Genomic DNA, 24092 nt, shown 5'->3' with positions numbered 1-24092 from the left:
AATGGGGATCACCCTTCTTTTAGCAGTGGTGGGAGAGTTTCCTCACTGCACCTCAGCCATCACACATGCGCAAGGGAAGAAGAGAAGTGGGAGTGCTGGATGTCACAGAGCTCACATGACCCCACACAGTGCTAATTTCAGTGCTGTTCCAGGGGCTCTTGGATGCTAGTTAAGGCTTGTGCCTTAACCAAAATTTTCAGTGCCTGTTGCTCTTCAAAACTCCACAACTACTGGGTGGCCTTTTAGGCAGATGCTGGAGAACATCCCCCATCACATATATCGGTGGAGAGATTGCCTTCCAGGGCAGGCTGTCTGCACCAGTGCTGGGGATGGTGATGGAAAGGGTCTCTGTTTTCTTCATTTTTAATGTAGGGATTTGAGTGGGAGCCGAATCCTGTCAAGTGTTTCCTGTCCTGCACACACCCTTGTCAAAGTACTCTTTGGAGAATACAGAAAGAGGATTAATGCTAATAGCTATCTGCCTGTCATTTGAAAATCTCAAGCAGCACTTTCTGGATTTTCCCCATGAATCTCTAACACCCAATGCTGCAATGACACCTGAAAGGAAACTTTGCAGGGAGTACTCTCCCACCAAACAACAAGGTGGACAAATGACCCTGCAGGGTATGGGTGTGGATCGTAGCCTACGCACCAGATGTGCTGAAGCCTTTTGGAGCAGGAAGAAGGCATGCATTTGAAGTCATTTTGCCATCAAAGTAGGTTTGCCCAATTCATTCCATTCAGTCACGTGCTATAATTCATTCCACTATGTGTTTTAGACACAGCCCACCAGGACTGCATTCATGTAGCATTGTTAGTAACATTGCTACCCAGACAGTCCTCCTTATCCAGCACCAGCACTTGGACTTGAAACCGTGTACCAGATATTAATTTTTTTGCATCAGGCTAACAGCTTCATTGGTCAGACCCTAACAAAGGATTCAATATTAATCCCATAGGAATCCCCAGTAGGAATGATTTCTGTGTTTTGTTTCAATAAATAAATAAATAGAAAAAATAAAAGAATTGATATGATGACCAAGAGCTCACAGATCCAAAACATAGCCCCATACAAGCTTCCACAAAGCAAGCTAACTCTATTGCACCTAGCTGCTCTAGACTGTGCTTTTTAACCACAAAAGTAACATTTGTAAAATAAAGATTTGTATTATACTAACAGCAAAGAGTTTCTCTTCATTTCAGATTTGTTTAGAGGTTTTGGGGAGGATGTTTTATAATGTTGTTTGGAGAATTTTGTTGTTTGTGAGTTGGGTTTTGTTTAACCTGCAAAAAATAAGACTTTTTTCTTCTCCCCTTTGTCACACTCTTTAAAATCATGAAAAAGGTCTGTTATATTTTCTGCTTAACATTCTTCACGATGTATGTTTTAAAATAGAGAAGTCACCAGCCACTGAGGTTCAGTGCTGTTCCTCCACAATTAAAAACTTCCATACATTTTGCATGCCATGCTTTAATTACTTGCATGAATTTTAACAAAGAAATGCAAAAAGTTTTACAAAATTTGCATCTCCACAAATCTCAATGCCAGCCAGACTAGGTTCCAGAAAGAAGCATGTAGATGTATTTCTAGAACACTGCTGAAAGCAAACATTGCATGAAGTAATCAATCAGGTACGAAGTGAAAAAAAGTGTCTGAGCCTTAACTGTGAAAAAAACAGAATATATCCAGCTCTGTCTCTGTGAAAGCAAATAAAATGGCAGAGAGCAGAGAAACTGGCTGGGCTTATAGCTGTGAAGGCGAGCATTCCCAGCCAGCCCCAGGCCAGCTGGTTTTTACTCTTTAATGGCTTCATGCCCTCTAATTAAGGTCTCCAAGTACAAGCCCTTTGAACAAATGTTTACATTTGTCTTGCTAATTCCCACTACTTAATAATCGGAGGCCCCTGCAGTTACCTCAACATGGGGAAGATAAACCAAAGACATCATTGTATAAGGGGTTTTGACACTTAAATACCTGATCTACATGAGTGTGAACACTTGCAGGTGTAAGAAATGAGTGAGCAAAACTGACAATGCACTTTTAAACTGCACGTAAAAATCTGAAAACACAACTGGTGGGATTATAAACTCAGGTATGACACGGTATTCTCACAACATTTAGTGCTTTTTAAAGATACCTCGCTCAAATTTTTCTTTAAAAACAATGAGTAACCCAGAAGAGAAGGAAAGGTGCCTTTTCCTTATGACAGTCATTTGCTGTCTGTGCTGCTGTCCTTTGAGCAAGTCATTACATCTCGTTTGGGCTATCTTTAGTCAAATAAATGGGTCCATGTCACCAGAGTGCTATAAACGAGCAGGCCCTTCAGCAGATGTGAGCCAGTCAAAGCTGGGTTTAGGGGACTACAAGAGCACCTGGACAGCTGAGATAGAGGCAAGAGAGTCAAGCAGATGACAACCAGGGAAAGACCTTCTTGTTCTGAATTACTCCTTTCTCTTGAGAGAGCACATAAAGCCACACCTCTAAGAAAGAGAGCAGAGAACTACAGAGAAACAGAGAGGTGTGTGGGAATTGGTAACACTGGTTTGTTGAACATTTCATTTGTGAGTTCTATTGATGCTGAGAAACATCATAAAACAATTCTTGTTTTGCCTACTTTGGAAAAAGAAAACCAAATCAAAAACAAAAGATAAAAGCAGAGGGAAAAGACAAAAGAAGCTAAAGGGGATGGAAAATGTGTCATGTCGTCTCAGGCAAGAGCTGAGAGTATGGCAATGCAGTGGAGACATGAAATGACTTGGTCAGAGGGCTGTATCACAGCAGATGTGGTAAGCACAGTTCAGCTGAGGGCTAACCCACCAAAGTATGCCAAGTACGACTGCCTGCAGCCATTCTGTCCAGGACAGCCAATGTGAGAAGCACACAACCCCACCACCAGTCACCAGCAAGGTGAAAGACCCTCCTCTTCCCACTCAGGAGAACAAGGGTCCCAGCTCTTCTCAACAGCAGGCATACCTTTATTTCCAGTCTACTAGGTAGGGCCAAGCCACAATATTTTCTTCAAAATTATGATGCCCATTTATAACTTAACTTGTAATGGGTATTTGCATTTTTTCCTTCCTGCTATCTTATATATCACATACCTGCCTAGAGCAAGATTTTATGGACAAATATAAAATTTCGATAATGTAGGTTTATTGTAAAAATGCTGGCACACTGTTACGAACACTGGACAAGCTGGCACCACCATAATTGAGCAGACATTTAAATTGGCAGTAGCTTGTTCTGTAGGATGGCCATTTGGGTGCACAACACCTAAGCCATTTCTCAACACCTCCTTATCCAGCCACTTTCACAAATTAAGTGCAAAAACTGCTTTTTGTAGTAGCAAAAATGAAATACTAGCGCTCTCACACTCTGCTCACATGCTCCATGCCAGGGGCCACATGCTCACCTCTACTAGAAACAGGCCAACAAAATGGCTATTGGTCCTTAAATCACAACATTTAAGGAGTCCTTCCTCTAACTGAAACTTGTGTTATGACTGTGGGAAGATACACCACCCTCTTCTCTGCTCTTTTTCCAAGGGACTTGCTTGTGTCTGTTCAGGGCAGTATTTCTCAATTCTGCTGCTTTCAGCACTGCCAACACCAGTACAGCTGTGCCAGCTGTGACATGCTAGCACTAATACCAAGCTACTCCAGATCCAAACACAAGGAGATCAAGATGGGCTGCTACAGGTCCGCCAAGAAATCCAACTTTTATGTGCACAGCAGGGATATCAGGCTCAGCTCCTGGGATATCAGGCAGCCAAGCAGCTTGCAGCCCAGTGCTGGCAGCATGGGGAAGATGCCTTATTCTGATGCATTTGCTGTACTGGCTGAAAGTACTCATTAAAGCCTCTTCTCTCATTTACCAGGTCCAGTTCCCAGCTCTTCCATCAAAGTCAGACCACACCTAGCCAGTGATCAGTCTGACAGTCCTTTTAAAACAAAATCTGTGGTAGCTTTTTGAGGAGGCAACTTCTAAAGTACTAAACCAACTATTAACAGCTGTACAGACTGATTGTTTGCTGGAAGATCCAAGAGACCTTGCTCCACATAAATCCCCTTATTTTTATTACTGAAGTGAAAAGCAAAGGCAAGCAAAAATCAATTTACTTGCCTGAAACAATGTCTTGCTTGAATTATATGTTCAAAAGCTTTTTGATACAAAATGGCAATGTTTTAAAATGGTCTTAGAAGAAAACATTATTTTGCAAATATTTTTTTAAACAGCCAAACAGGACAAAAATAAACTTCTGTAGTACTAATTGACATCACTGAATTCCCATTGTAATGCACACTGTGAAGTAGACCCAGCTCTGCAGAGCTGGTATGGTCACTATCTGCCTACATGCTCATTTCCTCCAGACACTAACATGGGTAAGCTCAGTTTGCTCAGACACTGATATTCAGTCTTTTTCCAGATAGGTGCTCTAGGAGTTCAAAGAGCCAGCCATCCCTCTGTCTTGAGATGCTGGGCTTTTTTCTCAAATGCCACTTCTGCATTTGCTTGCTCATTCTTGAGGAGCTCTGTCTCTTTCTTCTTTTGGTATTTCTCCTTATTGCATCTTTTTCTATCACCTATTTCTCTCCATCCCTCTGTATTGAATTAAACAATATCATTATGCAGTAAACAGCCCAATAACCCAAGTCAGCATATGGCATTCATAAGTTTTTATTGTGCAGCCCTAAATCTGTGACTGCCTTTGTTGAAATGTCCTGAACTTTGCAAAGGTCTGAACCATGTGATAAAGATAAGACCTCAACAGCAGTAGAAAACCATCCCATTGGAGCTGAATAGTCAGCCAACAGTCAGACACAAACTGTGAAGGGCAGGCAGGAAAGAGGCTGCCCAACTTTTCTGGGTCTACTCTATGCATGTAAATTAAGTCATACTCTGCACATGTTCCAAGTCTGCTCACACCACACAGAAAGCAGACATAAAGCACAACCAGCTTGTAGGTCCAAGCTCATCAGTCCCCCCGGCCAGAACATCTGGGCACAGCTGCTACAGAGCACTAGATATAGGACAGCAGCATAACACAGCCTGCTCACCAGGATCACTGTGATCATGGGAGAAATCCTTCCTTTTCTCTTTTCACTCATCAGTAATGAAGGAGGAATATTCTTAAACCTCCCCCCCACCCCCCCCAAGAATTATGCAAAACATTTTGTTATTGATCATTAGATGCAAAAATCCTCTCTTTAATGTGGCCGTTGAGTCTGACAGCTAATTTAGTTGTAAACACACTGAAAGTGGCAAAAAGAACAAGGAAGAAAAGCAAGGCACTGTCAATTCCTGTGTTATGCTTGGTGGTGCTACACAGGTTACACTGGGAGCTGTATTAGCATATGACCTACATTTTAAAATTAATTTTGTTCTCAAGTTAGGTGTTCAGGGTTTTTTACTCCTGCAGGCGATTGGTGTTATTGTATGTGTATTAATGTATCAGCTCCACCATGTGTTTCCCCTCCTCTCCAGTGTTTGCAAGGGAGATTTTAAGTAGCAGGGGGAGGGTCTTCTCATAATCAAGGTCCAAGCATTGCTGACTCTCCTGTTTTGCACACTGCAATACTCATGTCAGCAAAGTAGCAGTAACAACAGATGAGTGTTCACATGGGACCACTCAAAGCTCCAAGGACAAAGAATAATCTGTATTGGAAATAGAGGAGGAGGAAGAAACTAAATGAGAAGGCAGAACCAGTTAAGGTTTGCAAGGTAAAAAAAAAAAAAAAACACCCTATAAAAAAATCAAAAGGAGTAAAGATGAGAGTTGGAGGAGGGTTAGAAGAAAGGTTTCAGCAAGTCTTTGAAAGAGGTGAAGCACAAATTTTGAGAGAAAGTTGATATGCATAGCTAAAACTATTACCATAATAGATGTCTTTTTGAAATACTCTAATGAGAAACAAACTTTGCATAAGTGGGAACTAGTATTTGATTTCTGATCAGTTATTTTACAGGCAAGGCTACATATGGAAGTGTTAAAAGCTAGAATGACATTTATTTTCATAAATAAATGGTTTGGGGGATTATGACATAAAGACAGACAAACTCTCAGAAGCACTTTTAAAGACCCCTCGGGAAGTATGAAACTATCAGGAGGAAAACACAGATACACCAATTTTGAAACCTAGAAGAATGAGTGATTATAGCAGCTGTCACCCAGCAGAGCACTTAAAAATGACTTTCACTTCAGACACTGAGAAAAAAATTACAGAAATTAATACCAGTGACCAATCATCAGAGACAACACCATACTCACTGAATCAGTACTTCATAGGACATTAGAGGAGCTAATACAAACTGAAACAGGACTCTTCCACAACAAAGTAAGTCTTTTCTCTGAAGAAGAAACCCCTTCCTTCCCTATCTGGGAAACTTTGCTCCATCTACTATGCATGTTTCATTGCACATTGTAGTATTTGCATTACTTGTAACCAGCTCTAGAAAGTTTCTGTTCCTCATGTTAGGGAATTACTACCTCAGGTGTTAAATAGATGCTAAAATTATGTCCCTGGCCCACATGGCATCCTTGTCACTAAACTGGAGAGATATGGGTTTGACAGATGGACCACTCAATGGATAAAAAATTGGTTGCATGGCAGCTGTGATCAATGGCTCAAGGTCCAAGTGGAGAGCAGCAATGAGTGGCATTCTGCAGGGGTTTGTTTCTTGCAAAGTTAAATCAAGGATTTTTATTTTGCATTTGTAAGTTTACACTATAGTTTTTCTCTCTGTGGAGGAAATAGACCGTAATATTAATGCTCTATTATCATAAATGCTGAATTTAGTGGCTAAACTATATTCAAAGTGGATAACTTGTTGATGCAAACTGGCTGTCATATTTGTAGCATCTACAGCAGGACACATTCCTTGCTGTGTGCCCAGAGGTGTAGTACCCAATTAGAGGTATTCCCTGGGTCCCACCTCAATCATTCCCTAGGCAGAGACAGTAAGGACTGTCAGGCAACTCGGATCAGGCAACCTAACACAGAAGAACACATTCCATTATATGGCACCACAAGTGCTCCTCATTTGAGCAATGCTGTCATCTTGTTCAAAGAGCAGGAGCAGATCCCCTTGCTCATGTGACAGGAGGGGATTTGCACAATTCTAAAGCTGGGGCAACAGGGAATAGATAAGCATGACCAGGGGACTGCTCAACAGGGAGCTCCAGCAAGCCATACTCACCCACAGGCACCAGGATGATTTTTCCACTCTATACAGTATTCTCTAAGATGGGATGCCCTCTTTACATGGTAAAATTATTTATCTTCTTCGTTCTTCTCTTGCCTTTTTTCCCTCCCAATAAAGCTTGAATAATCTCTATACCTTTTGTGGGAACTATGGGTATTCTTTAATTTTCTTTTCTAAGTTTGCATAACTCCAAGATAAATTTAGCAAGAAACTCCTTCTGTAATGCCCTCAGGATAAAAAGAAGAAAAGTGAGATTTAAAAGTAAATGAAAGATGACAACTGAATCTTTAAAATCATAGAAACACTAATCCTTGTTAACTACAGCATCTCCAAATCACATGAGTTCACTGATCAGAGCACACTATTTGTCCTTCTAGGTAGAGAGATGTATTTTGAAAAGCTCCAGTGTGAGCCAGTAGTACTGGACTTAGAGGAAATAATTAAAATAACTGTAATCACTACCCAGAAATACTTACAATTTAATTAAAGGCAAGGTTTCTTTGTCAGTGTCTAACTACAGCTCTCTGTGGATGTGATTTTCAGAAGCACTGAAATTTCAGAGGGAATAAAGTAATTTTTGTCATTTTCTTTGCCAAGCTTCCAATTCATGAGAAATGCTGACTATATACAAGTATATCTTGTTCTCAGATGGTTTTTTAGGTCATTAAATCCAGTCCCTTGTTCCAGAAGTCAAACACATAATTCAACATTTTTTACAGATATGTACTGAAGTCAGCGCCAGCTACAGAGGTGTCCTTCAGCAGCAGCAGAGAAGGTGCCTGCAGCCAGGTGGTGATGCTGGGTCACACTTGGTCAGCTCTGTAAGCACCTAGTGCCACAGAAGTGAGAAGGTGAAGCTTGACTCTGAAGGAGCATTTTCAGAGGTTTGAAACAAATGCCTTTCCCTGCTTTTAAATATCATGTTCGGCAATGCAAACCAAAGCAAGCAACACTGCTGCTCTCACCCATTATCACAGCTGCTCTTGTCAAAAGATGATCATTATCATTGTATATGGGAAGCCAAATGAGCATTAAACAAATTCAAGCTTAGGGCTCTCTTTTTTGGAAGATAACATCAGATATTAGCCACCATTTCTCGCCTCATCACATGCTGATCTACTCAGTAATCAGGATTTTAATTACAGAAATCTGTCTCTGGGTATTTTCTTGCATAACTACTAAAAGGCATGAGCACACTGAACTTGACTAGAGTAGGGATGTGTTATAGACAAAATCCAAATCAGTATAAGGTTTTCAAACTCTCCAAAGTTCATGTGTGCTGAGATCCTTAGGTTTATATCGAGGTGTTTAAAAATACAGGTTTGTGGCTTTCTTTTTACTCTGACCCTGAAAAAATTTTTGGTAATTGGAGACATATGCAAATATCTGCATATGCAGACACTTGCCAGCATTATATGAAAGGAGATGTTTATGTTGGCAGTTTGCAAAGCGCTGGCTCTCACCTTTGAAAGCTTTTTGCAGGGAAAGCTGATGAAGGATCTGACCTGTGACCTTCAGCTCCTCACAGAACAACTTCAAGCAGTTCAGAAGTCTGCTTACTTCAGATAAACACTCTCCAACTTGATGGCTTAATAGCCTCTGTCTGGTGAGCCTTCAGCCTGAACCAGGCAACCTCTTGGGTTCAGGCCCTCTCATAGGTTTCAGCATTTTCCCATTCACACTTCCAGTCCCAAACAACCAAAAAGAGCCTGACATTATAAAGATTAAAAACACAGATAAACTCAGCTCTGTTGCAGCAGGGAGCAGAGGCAGTGGTTTAATCCTTGTTCAAGCATAAGGATCTTGCAAACCTCTCTATGGTGTCCGTGTTCCTGTCTCTCCAAGGTACTGGTTTTCACAGTGATACATGGGCAGCAGCTACTCAGTTTTCAGCAGAGTATCCAAAATCAAAATTTGAATTTCTTTTCTCAAAACCCAAAGTCTTTACCTGATATTTTGACAGCCTATGTAAAAACACTACTGTTTCCATGCTTCAGCACCAGTTAACATGACGGTGTCAAAATGCTTGCTTCTTCTACTTCTGTTCCATGAGTAGATGCCATACTAAGCCATTTTCTCTTACATTAAGTACTCTGTTCATTTGCATTAATTTTTGCACAGGCTTAAGTTACTATGGAAAAAAATTAAATAATGTTTGCTAAGGCTGGAGCAAAAACAGTTTCAGTCCTTGAGATGCCTAAGGCTTACTAGCATACCACATGAGCAGCTGACAGCACCCTAATCTAGGAAAAGCTTGGAACAGAGCTAGACTCTGAATGACCCAGTCCAAGAAAACATGATGTGACACAAGCATCAAGCCCGTCCCACTGCACAAAAATTAGTTCAGTTTAAATTCTTCATTAGCCAGCTTTTACTACCAAATACAATATACAGATTAAATTAAGATCTTCAACAAGGTGATTAAAAGATGGATTCAAAGAATGCAGGGAGGAAAAAGCAGACAGTGACAATTAATAGACATAAATACCCACAGAGACAACTGAGGAACAGTTTTTGTGATACAGCATAGTGAGTTTGGAAGGCAGAATGTTGTGACACAGGGAAAACAGAAGTTCCCAAGCTAATTATTCTTGGCAATTTGCAATCTTTTACACTTTATTAGCTTCCATTATTTCTCTCCTCAGTGCCAGCTCCCATCTCTTTCAGTAGTTTCACAAACAGGAGTTTTTCACGTCTTAATATATTTAGGAGCGTTGTTCCAGATGCTGTAATTCCAAAACTCAAAAAAAATTTGCAAGAGATGGGCTTCTAGTATAGGCTCTCTGAGTCTCTCCTTTGAAGAGTCTGTCTCTGCATTCATGGCAAGGGAGATTAAGCTCCTAGTCATCACAATTCCAGTGCCTGAAGCCAGCTGATGCAAAGCCTCCCTGCTCCAGCACCACTCCCGTTCTCTTTAGCACATCCCATGCACAGCACTCCACATGCCAACTTGGAAGGTCACAAGGAAGACTTTCAGTTCACATCCAAAGACATGACTTAGAGCAATGCTGAGCACTTGCCAGCTTACATCTCTGAAGGCAAGGCAGAGGGACTGCTGGAGATAATTCAAAGACAAAATTATAAACAAAGTTCGTAAGTCTTTTGCAGCAATACCTTGCTGATGCAACTGCATCTTTCAAAACTGACTGAATGACATCCCCACTTCCATACTGGGAGAGCCAAGCAGCAAGCAGGCAAAAAACACAACTCCCATCAAAGCCAACTTCTCTGCAGTAGAGCAGAACTCATAGAAAAAGTCAACAGTCTTGGCTTGCTTTTAATTTTTATAACATACAGCTTGTCCTAGTTTATACAGGCTGCAACATTAGACAATTAGACATGCTGAAGTATCATTATTCGCCTGACTTGGAACTAAACATCCTCTGTCTTGCTCCCCTTCTCCCACCAAGTGTGGGCCCTTATCCTCATTTTTGCAACTCTCACAGAATAGATGCCCCACAAGGATAATTATTCCTCTGTTTATTTGTTTTAATAGCTGTATTTTCTAAATTAAAAATGACATTATTTCTCAACAATCTTATTTGCAAATTTTTGCCTAGCAGATTTCTTTCTTTCAGTATTCTATTTTCCCTCTTTGTAGGGAAAGGAATTACTTGAAGTTAAGATTGCCAAATTTAACCTCACAAGCTAAATATACCATAGAATTATGATGTTTCTTGAAAGTTACTAACCTTTTGAAGAAAGTGTCAAAAAACAGGAGAAAGGAGGGTTGGAGAAAAATCAACAGCTGCAAATACTTTATAAAGAAACCCTACTAGAAGGTTTACAGCTTTTTCCCAAGGCATAGAAACAATGCTTCCCCTGTGACCTTGAATAAAATTAATATAACGGAAGGATCACAAACCACCAGATACTTGTAAAATGTCTAACTCTTGATGAACTTTGCCAGAAAGACTGCACTTGTGAAACTGCACAATATCTAGCCAAGCACTGAAATGCTGTACATACAGAATACTTGAGAATGCACATTGGAAACCCTTTTTCTTTAAGTTATTTTAAATTATATGCTTTAAGGCAACATGAGTATCCCATACTCATGCCAATGAATCAGGTCATGTGATCATGTGTTCCTATTTATTTACAATATCAGATAATGTTGGAGAGACTTTTAAAATTGCTTTGCTGTGACTTTTTGTCTAAACCTACACTGCATTAGTTACCATTAATACTGCTCTGTAGCACCAAATGGCAAGAAAAATAGCCACTTATTTTGAAAAATGCCTAAAAATGACAGTACTTTAACATCCATCATCTTGCTCCTTGAAGCCCTAAGGAGTTCTTAGCCTGCTTTGGGAGGCTTAGAACAGCTATCACTAATAGCAGATATACCCTATTTTTAGATCCACCTGCTTGTGACATATAGCTTCCTAAAACTAGTTTCAGTTTATCCTTAACTTTTTTTCTTTTTTGAACATCAGGCATTTGTAGTAGAGGGGCAGGTATGAGAAAGAAATCACCCAGGGTACAATTTCTTAGCTAGACACTTAGGTTCTTTTCCTTAAGATGCACAGGTAAGTTTTGGGGACTTTATTAATGTAATTGCAAAAGCAAAGCAAGTGAAAAAAACCTAAGTGTGATTTACCACGTGAAGTTTATTATGCCAAACACTGGAATCCGTGGAGCATTAAAACAGAGAAATTACTTAGCCTGAAAATTTAGTATCTTTTCCTATACATTAAATAATACTAACTGGCAACTAGTTTATGAGCAACCCTTGTGCTAGGATGAGCCTAATCAACATACACCTTTTCTGACATGACCTGTGCATTAGGGCTCTATCACTTCTGAGGATCAGTATCCCTGAAACTGAACACAAGTGTTTCCAAGCTGCCCAGACTAGAAAGAGTGAAGAGTAGTTCAGCATATCCAGCCCAGACAACTTCAAGTTCTGCTCAGGGCCCTTGCAATTACTCCAGAACTGGATTAAACTATGGATTTATTTGGAAAGTTCACAGCTTCCCTGTCTCAAGGGAGACTAAATAGCTCATGCTCACTGTATAGCTCAAGAAGCAGTATCTTCTCAGGCAAAAGCTGGTGAGTCTGCTGCAGCTGAGCTTAGCATTTCAGAGCCTCCTTATTTCTTTAATCCATCCACCCAGACAAGGGACAGTAGTACTTGGAGTTGAAATCTTCAGGGATTTCTTCTCCAGGTTGAACAATTGTGATGCTTTGAAGATCTGCTATATTTTTACTCACATTTGTCCAGTAGAATAATCACATCTGAGCAGAGATATGGTCACAAAGGGACCTACTTTTCTCCAGAAACCATGGGTTAAAATGACCAACCTCAGAAAACTGCAGCAATTAGTTAAAAACCAGTCAGGTTGCAATTACCCACAAAACATCAGGAATTACATTACAACCTCTTGTGTCATTCCCAGTTTCTGGAAGCTCAGCACAGTGCTGCCACTTGCAGATTCTGAAGGGTGGGGAGCCTAGCAGGCTGCCCTTGCATCTGCGCTCTTACCTCTCCTGTGTAGACTTCCTGCAGCATAAGGGAACAGGATGTTCATCCTTAGTCAGCCACCATCTGTAGCCAAAGCATCAGATGGCAATGAAATAGGAGAGGGGAGCTACTCTTCTCTTCCAACCCTATTTTTCCAACAAAATGGAGGCAATATTCAAGGCATGAGATGAAAGAAAAGATGACTATTGTAGAATGCAATTTCTATCTACAGATTCAGGTGGCCAAATGTTGCTGAAGTTCACAGATGGACAGACTCAGGGGTCCTCGGTGCCCTATTCGTGAACACTCCTTAAAAGTCAACTATCAAAAAAGCTACATTTGTCTGCAAGAGAGGTCATCATTTGAGGCAAAATATATTTTTATATAAGACACATCCCAGAATAAAAATATGCAGACAATAAAGGGATATTATGCAGAAGAAAGAAATAGTCCATTCAAGTGAAACACTATTTCAAAGTCCCATATCATTGAGGATCATGATTAAAAAAAAAAAAAAGCCTGCTCTGAGTCGATTGGTGCAGATTTTTTTCCATAAGGATCTCAGTAGCCAGTCCATGAAACTGTTTAGTTGCCATAGGAGGTCAGTAAGAGTTTAACTTAGGGACTATTTTACAAGAAAACTTGTTTCAAAAGAGCAAGACAGAAGAACCCAGTGAACAGAAAATCTGGTCTTGTGTATTTCACCCACAGCCTTTCTAGAGCATGCAATATGATGTGTGATTGCAGCATGACAATGTCTCATGTGGACATGCACTACAGACTCCTTCAGCCCCAAAATTAACCTGCATACAGATAACCAAGTATTCAGCAGCTTGAGCCCTGTATTCTTCCAACACTACACAAGTGCTCAAGGAAGTTAACATGATTTGGATGATAGGCCACAATTTTTTGCAGGTTCACAGACCTCTGGAGGAGAGTAGCCTTGATGGCCTGTTTACTTGACACCATAGCCTACTTCACAGAAATGGACTGGCCCTAATTAGTAAAAGATAATAAAAAATAAATTTGGCAGAATTATGTCAGCTCCAGGTTTACAGTGGACTAGGCCATGGAGCGGAGTGCACTAACGGAGACAAAAGAACTTGGAGTACCCAATTCATTCTTTTACACCTTTCCTATCTTTAAGTGTTATTCTTGGACCAATTTTAGGTATCCCAGACTGTCTCCTGCACTTCTGGAATTTAATCCTTCTTATTTAGAGCTAATCTCTAGCATGTCTGTCCCACATAGCAGTGTAAACAAACCTGGAGTCAATGGGACTTTTCCATATTCTTGGGCAGGCAGAAGCAACTTTGTATGCTTTTAGGAATCCTTTGATAAAAGTCATCCCACAAACACAGAGTAATAAAACAGGAAGTCAATGTAGTGCTCTCAGTTGTGCCATTTGGCTCATATTCCATCTTTAGTCCATATTCTTCAATTAATATTACAGGTTTATCAAGCATAAAAGAAATAGTTATTAGACTCCCAATATATTAGAATTCTATCTATCTGCAAAAGTACATATTAATGAAACAGAAAAATTAACCCTTAGCAGAGACTATACATTGCATCTAAAAAGGTATCACTTCTGAATTACATTGGAGATTGATAGAGTTTTATACAGTATTTAGTCATGGATAAATAATGCAATTAATCATGTGCATGTGAATTTGCAGAAGAGAGAAAGAATATTATCCCTTCATGTTCTGTAACAGTGGCAACCTTAGGTTAAATATAATTTCAAAGTGTTCCTTAGCTGAATCTCGTATTCCATTCTTTTGAGGAAAGCAGTTGGATCCCACTTAAAAGACCAATAATCCTGCAAAGAGGAAGATCACATTACCACAACTAAGAAACACTTCAACAATCAGTTATTAGGAAACATTTACCAACAGGCCTGGCATGCTCTAAAATAATTTAACATTATTTTATAGTAGTTGCAGGATATGTTGCCATTCAAATCACACACTAAGCATGAGAGAACAGCTCCCAGCAAGAAAAGTCTCTTGGGAGAAGCTCCAAGGCCCTCACCACAATAAGACACTTCAGAATATGTCCCTTACATTTGACATTATACTGGGACTTGGATTACAAGAATAGCTGATTTTTCAGGTTGACAACAAAACAGGGAGGACGGGAGAGGGTCTTGACTGCAACCCCTCTGAAACTTTCATTTTTCTTACAACAGTCAAAGCAAGCCTTTGGGCACAAAACTATTTCAGTACAAAATGTTTCATTTGAGGGGGCTTGGAGAAGAATCAAGTGAAGAAAAGGGCCAGATGCACAGAACTGCAGAAGGCCACTGCATGTCCCACTTACTGAGAAGTGGTTAGAGCACTCAGCCTGTCTCAGATCCCTTCTCTGCCTGAGAATGAATGACTACTCGTTGTGTACTCAGCACTATGCTGGCTAGAGGCACTTAGAGGTACCCTGGCACTACAGGAGATGGACACCCAGAAAGGTGGTGCTGTGGGTCACTACACAGTCCAATATAAATCAGGAACAAGTTCACAGAGGCAGAGAACAGCTCTGTCTTAGCAGTCTCACAGAGGGAAGCTGCCTCTGAAATGCTTAGCTTGCAGCTTTCCCCAAATTACAAGTTTCACATATAAAATACTTATATACTGGAAGTAATCAGTGGAATCTGATATTTTTTCCTCAGTCAGGAATCAGGACAGTTCCCCCAGAGACAGAACCTCTTGATTCTAGACTTTGCTACATCCTCTTAGCATCAGGAAGGAGGACCGAGGGGTGCCCTTGTTCATCATCTTCCCTCCTCCTCCCCACATCTAGTACGGTGCTAGAAGGCAGCAGCTGTAGGTTGGCATTTCCACAGCACCATCTCCTACAGCAAACAAGATGAACAAAATCAACCCCTTGAGAGCAGCCCTCCACTTAACACTTACCCCCACTGCCACCTCAACCACCACTTCCCCCCGCTATACATCCTGTCTTCCCAAAAAATCCATTATAAGCTGGATAACAAACTTTACCTAGAATATCAAAAACTTCTAACTTGGGGGAAATATGACCTTTCCTCTACATTTCCTTCAGTCTGCTTTTGGTGCTCCCTTCTCTGAAGGGGTGACTAATTTGGAGGCAAACTGAGGGCAGGGGCCCGCAGGCCACCCCTGAAGAAGGCAATGTCCACAGTTTAACAAGTGACCTGGCTAAGACTCGCCTGCTCATGTAGCCATCCCAACCTCCTGAGGCCTTCTACTTCTGTTCTCATGGGAGGAGAGGGATCAGACTCCCCTTTTCACGCTTGGGAGATTAAGCCTTAAGGATAGACTGTTGTGCTGTGTTATTGAAAATACCAGCCTGCCAACTGTATCACTCACCACAGTAACATGTTCCTGCTTTGGCATTCCAAAAAGGCTTCTGTGACCCTCCCTCAGCACGTTCTGCACCCCAGTACTCTGTAACCTCCAGAGAGCATTGATGTCCCCTAATGAAAACAAGCCCTTCCTTTTCCTCACTGTGGGACAGGCACTGTGACTCAGCACAAGCTACTGTGTGAATGAACATGGTGGGACAGGTCCACCTTGACACAGATAGCTCCTTGGCACCTTTCTGGTGGTGCCAGAGAGCACTGATGGGATCTCAAGTGTTCCTTATGCCTGATTAAAGGTATTTTTGTGGTGCTAGGGACCTGTAAAGTAGCCTCAGAATAAATTAAATCAGGCTGAGCAAGGACAGAAATGCTACCATGGTATTTCTGTGGGAACTTTCCCAAAAGTCATCTCCCACTGAAACTCTACTCTGCTGATGCTGGTTCTGCTGGTCACATGTGGCTCCCAGACCTTTTCAGCTCATCAGCCTCTGAACATATGTGATGGCGTCTCTGTGTGGTGGAAAAAAAAAAAAAAAGGAAAAAAGAAAAAAGGTGGCTCCGCTTCCAACTCCACAAAGGATATAAGCAAGCTGTGTATGCTTCTGCAGCCCATGTCAGCCAGTAAAATTAGATCCTTACATCCCTCTCCCTTGAAGACAAGTAACTAGCTACACATCAGGCTGTACAGGGCTCTGTCAGAGGCACGAGTGCAGCAGGGAAGAAGAATGCTGGCTTGGTTCTGCCATTGCCAAGGTCTTTCCGACAGCTGGTCATCTTGGAGAGCAGCAGTGAACAGTCTGCAAGGGCTGTTTGGAGATATAATGAGCACTTCTCAAATTATTATGGTATAAATACATATATAGTGCTTTCTTTTAATTATGGCTCTCTGATGAGCTTTTTTTCAGTAAAACACAGGAATAAAATACCTGCACATTTGTAATTCTTTTAAATTATAGATTTATTTTTGTTTGCTTTTTATTTGTTTTAAGATGAAAGCAAACAGTCCAAGGTTATCCTGAAGAGAATCTAGGTATGTGAAGCTTTTGTTAATTCCATCTACAAGGACAAAATAAACTTCAAACTTTTTAAAGGCTGTTTCATACCATAATAAATGCAATAGAATCATCTGATTGCTCGAGATGGGTCAGATTGGCTAATTTTCCATAGATATGGCCAGTACTGTCTCTGGTGTCTATTCTGAAGGCTATACTCAAGCCTTTTTACAGAACTGCTACCATTCCATGCAAATTCTTTTGCAAACTTTATTAGAAACATTCACTATGATCTTTTTGCCCTCTGTACCTGTGTCCCCAGCAAGAGGGAAGTTGACTGGGAGTGCAGAGACCAATGAGCACTTCTATGGAATATAATCTGAGGATGCCCCAAAGATTGTGTCAATCCAGACATTTGCTGACCCTGACCCTTTTTTTCTCCCTTTAAATTAAGTCCAGAGCACTCAAGGAAAAAAAAAAACAAACCAACAGTAAAAATCCTCCTGAAAGGGTTAAATTTTTCCCTTACAGCTTCTCTAAGTGGAACTTATATTCTCAGTCTGACTTAAGGATATGGAATAGAAAGTCTGCCAACATCTGTTGTGGTCAGAGACAGATAAAAGAGACTAATTCAGAGCTGGAAGAACCTATGTACAGTACTCTGTGTTGCATTACCCTTTCCATAAAAGCATGCAAAACAGTATTCGATAGTATGGGAGATGGAGGCTCACCTAAACTTCTTCACTGCAGAGACCCAGGAGTTTCACATGTTTATAGGTACCCCCATCATCTCACAGAGAGCACAACATGGAACAGTTAACTTCTAACTGGGGAATACCAAGCTAAGAATACTTCAGAAACACTGAGTATGTAATCACACTGCTATATAATGGAGGTGAAGGAAAAAGAAGAGAGACAGATGATTTATGAGCCTGCCAAGGATGGGAAAAGATAGCATGGAAGAGATTAATATTCTAAGTAATTTTGAAAGTGGATTAGCCCAAAGTTTATTGAGGTAGCCTGATCAAGAGTGGAACATGGAGACATGAAGAAAAGCTAATGCAGTTTCTTTCACACAAACTCAGTTATTAAACACACTTCATGTAGACAAGCCTACAACTTACTGAGATCAGCAACTGTTTACAAAGAAGCCAACTGCATTATGACAACATATGATGGGCACACAGTCAAAGCCAACTCAAAATCTACACACTGCAATACTACCATGTCTGTCTTTACTTTTGCCAGAACTGATTTTACTATAGGAAGGGAACTTCAGTATATGAAGTGGAATTCAAATAACAGCTATTTTACTAAAGGAAGGGAAATCACAGGCAGGCAACTTGATTACATTACAAGCGAGACTGAAGCCCACTGTTCAGTATCTAAATGATTTGGTGCATGCTCTGCTGTCTTTATTCCAAGGAAACAGCCAGTAAAGTCAGTAAAAGCTCTGCCCAAGGAAGGGCAGCCAGCCTGACGGTTGTATTATAGAACAAGATCTATACCTCACCTTTTGGTTGCATCTGTAGGGAAGATTCAGGCATAGGACTAAAATTCCCCAGGGCAGGGGGACCATGGCATGCAATCTGTCAAAACCTCAACAGTTTAGATAAATTCTCTTCTAGATACCCCAACCATTTTAAAATTCACTTTGCACTTCTTGGTCTTAATAGCCTGCAGAACCTCACTGAACATTTATCCTTTGATACTGAAAACTCAGTTGGCATGGACATACCAAGATCCTCCAGCCCAACTGCCTGACCAAAAGTTAACACAAATTAAGGGCATTGTGCAAATGCCCCTTATCACTGACAGGCTTGGGACACAAATCACTTCTCTAGAAAGCCTATTATGGTGTCTGGCCACCCTCTCAGCTTCCTAATGTTAAGCCTGAAGCCTCCCAACACAGCTTTATCAGATTATAAAGCACTGGTTTCCACCCAGCACTGGATCAATAATTAGGAATTCTTAATAAACACCAGTTTCTTCTCATTTACTTTTAATTGCATATGCCTTTCACTAAACAAGTGTAAATTTAAAGGCTGGCTTTGCTAGCTCATCCACCACATTGCCAAGCTTTTTATTAAATCAGATTTTTTTTTCTACTCAATAGCACAATTATGTATTAAATACAAAGAATTGTTAAATCATATTTGTTGAGGTTTTACCACCATTGGAGACACATATTTTGCTACATTAAAAGCTTCAAAATATGTTTTAAATTATTTATAAGTATTTATTTTGTCATACTGTTTGGTTTGAGTTTTTTGGCAAATATAAATATGCTTTGAATAACTGATCTTTACTTTAGATGCATGGAAATCAATTATTTAAAACATTTTGAGGTTTAAACAACTATACCATATCTACCTCTTCCATAATCTCAGCTTGCATGTATTAAAATCAAGATGTATGCTGCCACTTAAAGACAACTTGCTACAGCTAAATGAAGTATCTGATAGAGCTCTTAGATCCCACTGACTGTATCCCAGTTAATAAGCTCAGGAAGCTGATAGCAGCCTTTGTGCAAAATGTGATCCAGTACGATTTTGCCATCCCAAACCTGCCAGGCTCTAGGTCTGTATTTCCGTGACTGCGATGGCAACTCCTTGCAAAAAGGCAGGGTCTGAGCAAGAAATAGGAGGCTTTAGCACACCACACAAGTTCTTCATGTTCCACAGTCCAAACCAGGCTTATCTGGAGCCAATTTATCACATGTAATTTATAGCAGACCCTTGCTGGAACAACTTGCACTCTTGCGGCGCTTCAGATGTACGTCCAATAGCGAGCTGCCACTCTGGATGAGTGTTAATACACAGGTCCAAGTACAAAATCCAGCACCCAGAGACACCAGGTGGCTCTTTAGCTCTCCTTGAGACAAGCTGAGCCCAGAGCTCAACAGCTGGGCTACACACATCCATGGATGTACCAGGATGTATCCCTCCACAGGTTATTTTCTTCTTTTTAAGACTTGACAGTGTTCTTCAATAAATACTGAGATAAAATAATAATCAGGTTTTCAGCCTAAGAAATTTGGGGCTTTAACTTAGCTATCATTCTAGAAGAACAGACCTGGTCCTTAGAGATGTTGAGCACTGGATATACATAATGGAAGAAATGCATGAGGAATGTACAGTTTTCTCATGAATCTGTAGGACCCCAGTAGCCTTTCACAGTGTTTATGAGCATGAAATTCAGAAGGCACTATCTAATAGTCCCTTATATGTCTCATGCCCAATCTATAAGTTGCATACCTGAAGCAATAGCAGCCACTCAGGAATATCTGCCATGTGTGAGGGAGCAGTGTTTTGGAAATCACACACTAAAGGCACAACCCCAGTGCACCCTGCAACGCAGTGCAGGCACCCAGCTCCCAGAGCAGAAGCAGCCCAGACTAGGCAGCATCAAGCTGAGCAGTTGACCTCTCTATCAACACTGAAAGAGACCCAAAATAAGCAGAACTTGGATAATTTTATTGCAATTACAGCATCAGAAGTCCTTAACTAAAAAAACGAAAGTAACATTCCTGTTAATTTTTCTTCAGAATGGTAGGAGTAGCTTTTGTTCAACCACTGCCAAGCTTTCTAGATATTAATATACAGAAGGTAGATTATATTCCTCTGCAAGTATGCACCACTGTACTATCAAAAGACAACTTTTAGCAGTCTCACACCACCCCTGTATCCTCACTATTTTCAACAGGGAAACAAAGCCTAACACCAAACAGGCAGGGAGCAGAATGGTGAACACAAAGCTGCCATGTCCTAGATCACCACCCTAATTTCTAGAGCATCCTTTTGGCTTGAACAGAAGGAAGCAGCTCCCTCACACTGCATGGCCAGCAGTTCCTGAACTGCCAAGCAAGACACCACACTTGCAGGACAACACAAGCCTCACCAAATTTAAAACAAGTAGATTTTCCTCGGCTGAATATGCAAATGGATTATGCCAACTACATGTCAGGTTCTTAGTTATTCATTTTAACAGCCCCCCTCCCCTCTGGGAAAGGACAAGAGATCTTTCCTGGATAGTTTTTGCTAAAGTAGCAGAAATTGATAGAGCATCAAGTATAGTATCAGTATTTAATGTTCTCATATTGCAAACCCTCAGCCACACACAGCAGTCTCCCCAGCTTTGATACTTATCAGTGAAAAGAAAGTTCTTTTAAATCCTCACACCGTCAAAACACCCCACCAGAGAAAGCCTGGAGGATACCAAGGAGAAAGGACAAAGCTGGATTCATTATTTTTTAACACCAGCCCACTCTTTCAAATCAGTTGATACTTCTGAAGGCTGTTTGAGTGGTAGAACTGTTTCTAGGCTATTAATTTGGTGTAAGTATTTACTCTGAATAATATTTTTGTGATTCAGCTGCCAGATCTCTTTTATCTGTAGCAATTTCCAGTTAGTAGGTGTCATTTGCACATTGCTTTACATATATTAAGGTTTTATGGATTAGCCGTGTGTTTCCCAGCTTTGTAACAGATTTCCAAGCCTTTTGCAAGAGCTGATTCAGCAATAGGACACCATAGGCTACAATATCATCTAACAAATCTTGGGCAACAGATATGTATTTTGACTTTATCCCTGACACTGCATCAGAGGTGTAAAGCATTAAGAATACCAGCTTTAGGAAAAAAAAGCAGATGTTTTTGCTCCCATAAGACCACATATTAAAATATGAGTTAGTAATGGAGAACATGCCTGCAGCTTTCCATGGACTGCCACCATTTTAAACAGCTAAAATAAAGGAACGCCTTTTAACTCTTTAGCCCTTGCATCCATGGATTTTATGGCACTTTTTACAGTCTGCCTCTAACACCACCTCTACTTGGCCCCAAGCAGCCACACAAAGCAAGAACCAAGCCTCAAAATGCTTGCAGCTAAGCACAAAAGAAAAATTATCTCAGGGGAAAAAACCTTGTAAGACCAATAAATACTATGCTCCCATTTCACAGATGGATAGAGAGACCTCTCTGTGCTATATTTAACAGACATAGCCTGCAAAGTAATACAGCACAGGCTTTATCCAGACTGGGGATCCACACAAGTCAGAAAACACAGAATTGACTCAGTTCTTCAAGCAAGCGTTTTTAAAAAGCCCCAAACTTCCAGTTACAGCAGACTTATACCAGTTTAGATAACGCTTACCCCCTCCTCCTTTTTCAAAGCCTCAGCTTTCTCCATTGTGCATCAAGGAGGGCAGCAATCACCCACAGCAGTCCCTACCCACAGCACAGCAGGAAAGAAGGGAACCCACTTCCCCAGCCCCTCAGCCCTTTATAGTTTGTTTTGCCACCTGGTGTGAGACCCAGCTGGGATGAATCCTCCGGAACTGCTCCATCCAGAACACCAGGCTGTGTAATTCATGCAGCCTCATGGCTGTCAGAGTAGAAAAGGAGCCAATCCATCCCCCACTGCAGTAGCAATTCTGTCTGCTAACCAGGGCAGCAGCAAATTTTGCAGCAGGCCCAGAAGAAAAGTGTTATGAGCTCCTTGAAAAACTCCTGCAGAAATCTTTCTAATATTCTTCAATTTAAAAAAGCTACTGCCTCTCCTGCATGAATAACACCTTCCCAATGAAGTCCTGCTTGCAGTCAAAATGACACTGGTACTTTGTTGGCACAGACCTTTCACAAAGACCACAAAAAGAGTTGAAAGTTTTCAAACTATAGGGAAGCACCAACATTTCCCCATGGAAGAGAAAAAGCTATCAGCAGCAGCCTAAAAACAAAAGGGTTGAAGTTTGTTTACAGTACTTGACTGTGAGAGCAAACTGGGCCACACATTTAGAGCTGGATCCTGCTCCCTGACTGTACAGCTATTTTTAACTTCTGTGTTCTTATAACAAGTCTGCTATGAACTCTGCTACAGCTCCTCATACAAAGAGAATTCAGAGACTTTCAGCAAGGCTGCCATGTTTTAGATTAGATGGCAATTTTATCAGAAAAAATGACAAGACAAAAAGTGGCTTCTCTTACTTGGCAGATACATGCCCTGTGTGTATTAGGTTATAACTTTTTCATGCTGGTGACGAAATACAGTCCTCTTGTTTTTGGTTGTTCAGCCTGCAGAGCTGGTGGAGCTCAGAGAGAGAGAGCATCCATATCTCACGGCTTTCCAGAGCACATCTGTATGAAACTTGAATGGTTTGTTTTCTGGTTTGGGTTTTTTTTTCTGGGGGAGTTGTTTGGTTGGTTTTTTTTTTTTTTTTGGGGGGGGGGGGGGGTGGTGTTGCTGTTTGCTTGGGTTACTTTTTTATATTTCTGTATGTAACAAGCACAGGTGGATCTGCCCTACAGCTGCCCAGCTGCACTACTGTGTGTCCAGAAGCTCATCCCATCCAGGACCCTCAAGATCTGTTCAGCTACCAGTAGGCAAAATGTCATGGAACTCACATTGAAGTTAAATTTATGACATTCTCACATAAATCCTTTGCCTTCAACAGCTAGGGCTTTGAACAAAACTTGTGAGATTCATGATAAAAGTCACCAGGCATACAAAAATGTCACTGAGGTTAAGCAAAAGCTTCTCAAGAGGGAGGCCTGCAAAGTAAGTGTGTATTTTGGCCACTGCACGACCTCTGTCCTTTGGGCCTGTTGCCACAACAGCCAGCTTTGCCTCCCCCTGACAGTGAAGCCCAGTGCAAGCAAAGGTGTCACAAAAGTCACGGTGGTGACCTCCACATGTATTGCACAGTGCATTGCTTCTAAGAAAACCTGGCAGAGGTGGTACAGGTGGTCCAGGTCTGGGTCCAGGTCCCTGCAAAAAAGCAGAAGAGGAGAGAGGAGGAGCAGCCCTCCCTGTCCAGGGATATTTGGGTCAAACTGGTCTTGAAAACGGGCAACACTCCTACAACCTCTGTTCCATGTGTTTGTTTGGTGGCATGTACAAGCAGTATTCCTCAAAGCTGGCCACAACACAGATGACAGATGCAACTGAGAACTCTGTTCCTTCCCAGTGGCTCCCTCCAGAGTGTAGCTTTTAGCTTCCAGAACTTTAGGGGGAAGCTTTATTTGGGGGACAGTGAAGGTGTTGATAGCTTGGGGTTTTTTTCACTATCGACATGATTTCATTAGATTCTCTAAGATA

At 41.0% G+C, this 24092-nt stretch overlaps 1 long non-coding RNA gene across 1 annotated transcript; it reads right to left on the bottom strand.

The window, feature by feature from the left end:
• Positions 1-5204: 5204 nt before the first annotated feature.
• LOC138109618 (uncharacterized) lies at positions 5205-22242 on the bottom strand. Its single transcript, XR_011150642.1, has 3 exons — positions 22152-22242; positions 8665-10256; positions 5205-8030 (listed from the first exon to the last, which is right to left on the bottom strand). It is a non-coding gene; the product is annotated as an uncharacterized lncRNA (long non-coding RNA).
• Between the last annotated feature and the right edge of the window lie 1850 nt (positions 22243-24092).

Source organism: Aphelocoma coerulescens, chromosome 4 (genome assembly GCF_041296385.1).
Source record: "Aphelocoma coerulescens isolate FSJ_1873_10779 chromosome 4, UR_Acoe_1.0, whole genome shotgun sequence".
NCBI classification, from domain to species: Eukaryota; Metazoa; Chordata; class Aves; order Passeriformes; family Corvidae; genus Aphelocoma; species Aphelocoma coerulescens.
The sequence above is the reverse complement of the archived record's forward strand: the minus strand, read 5'-3'. Positions and strand labels throughout refer to the sequence as shown.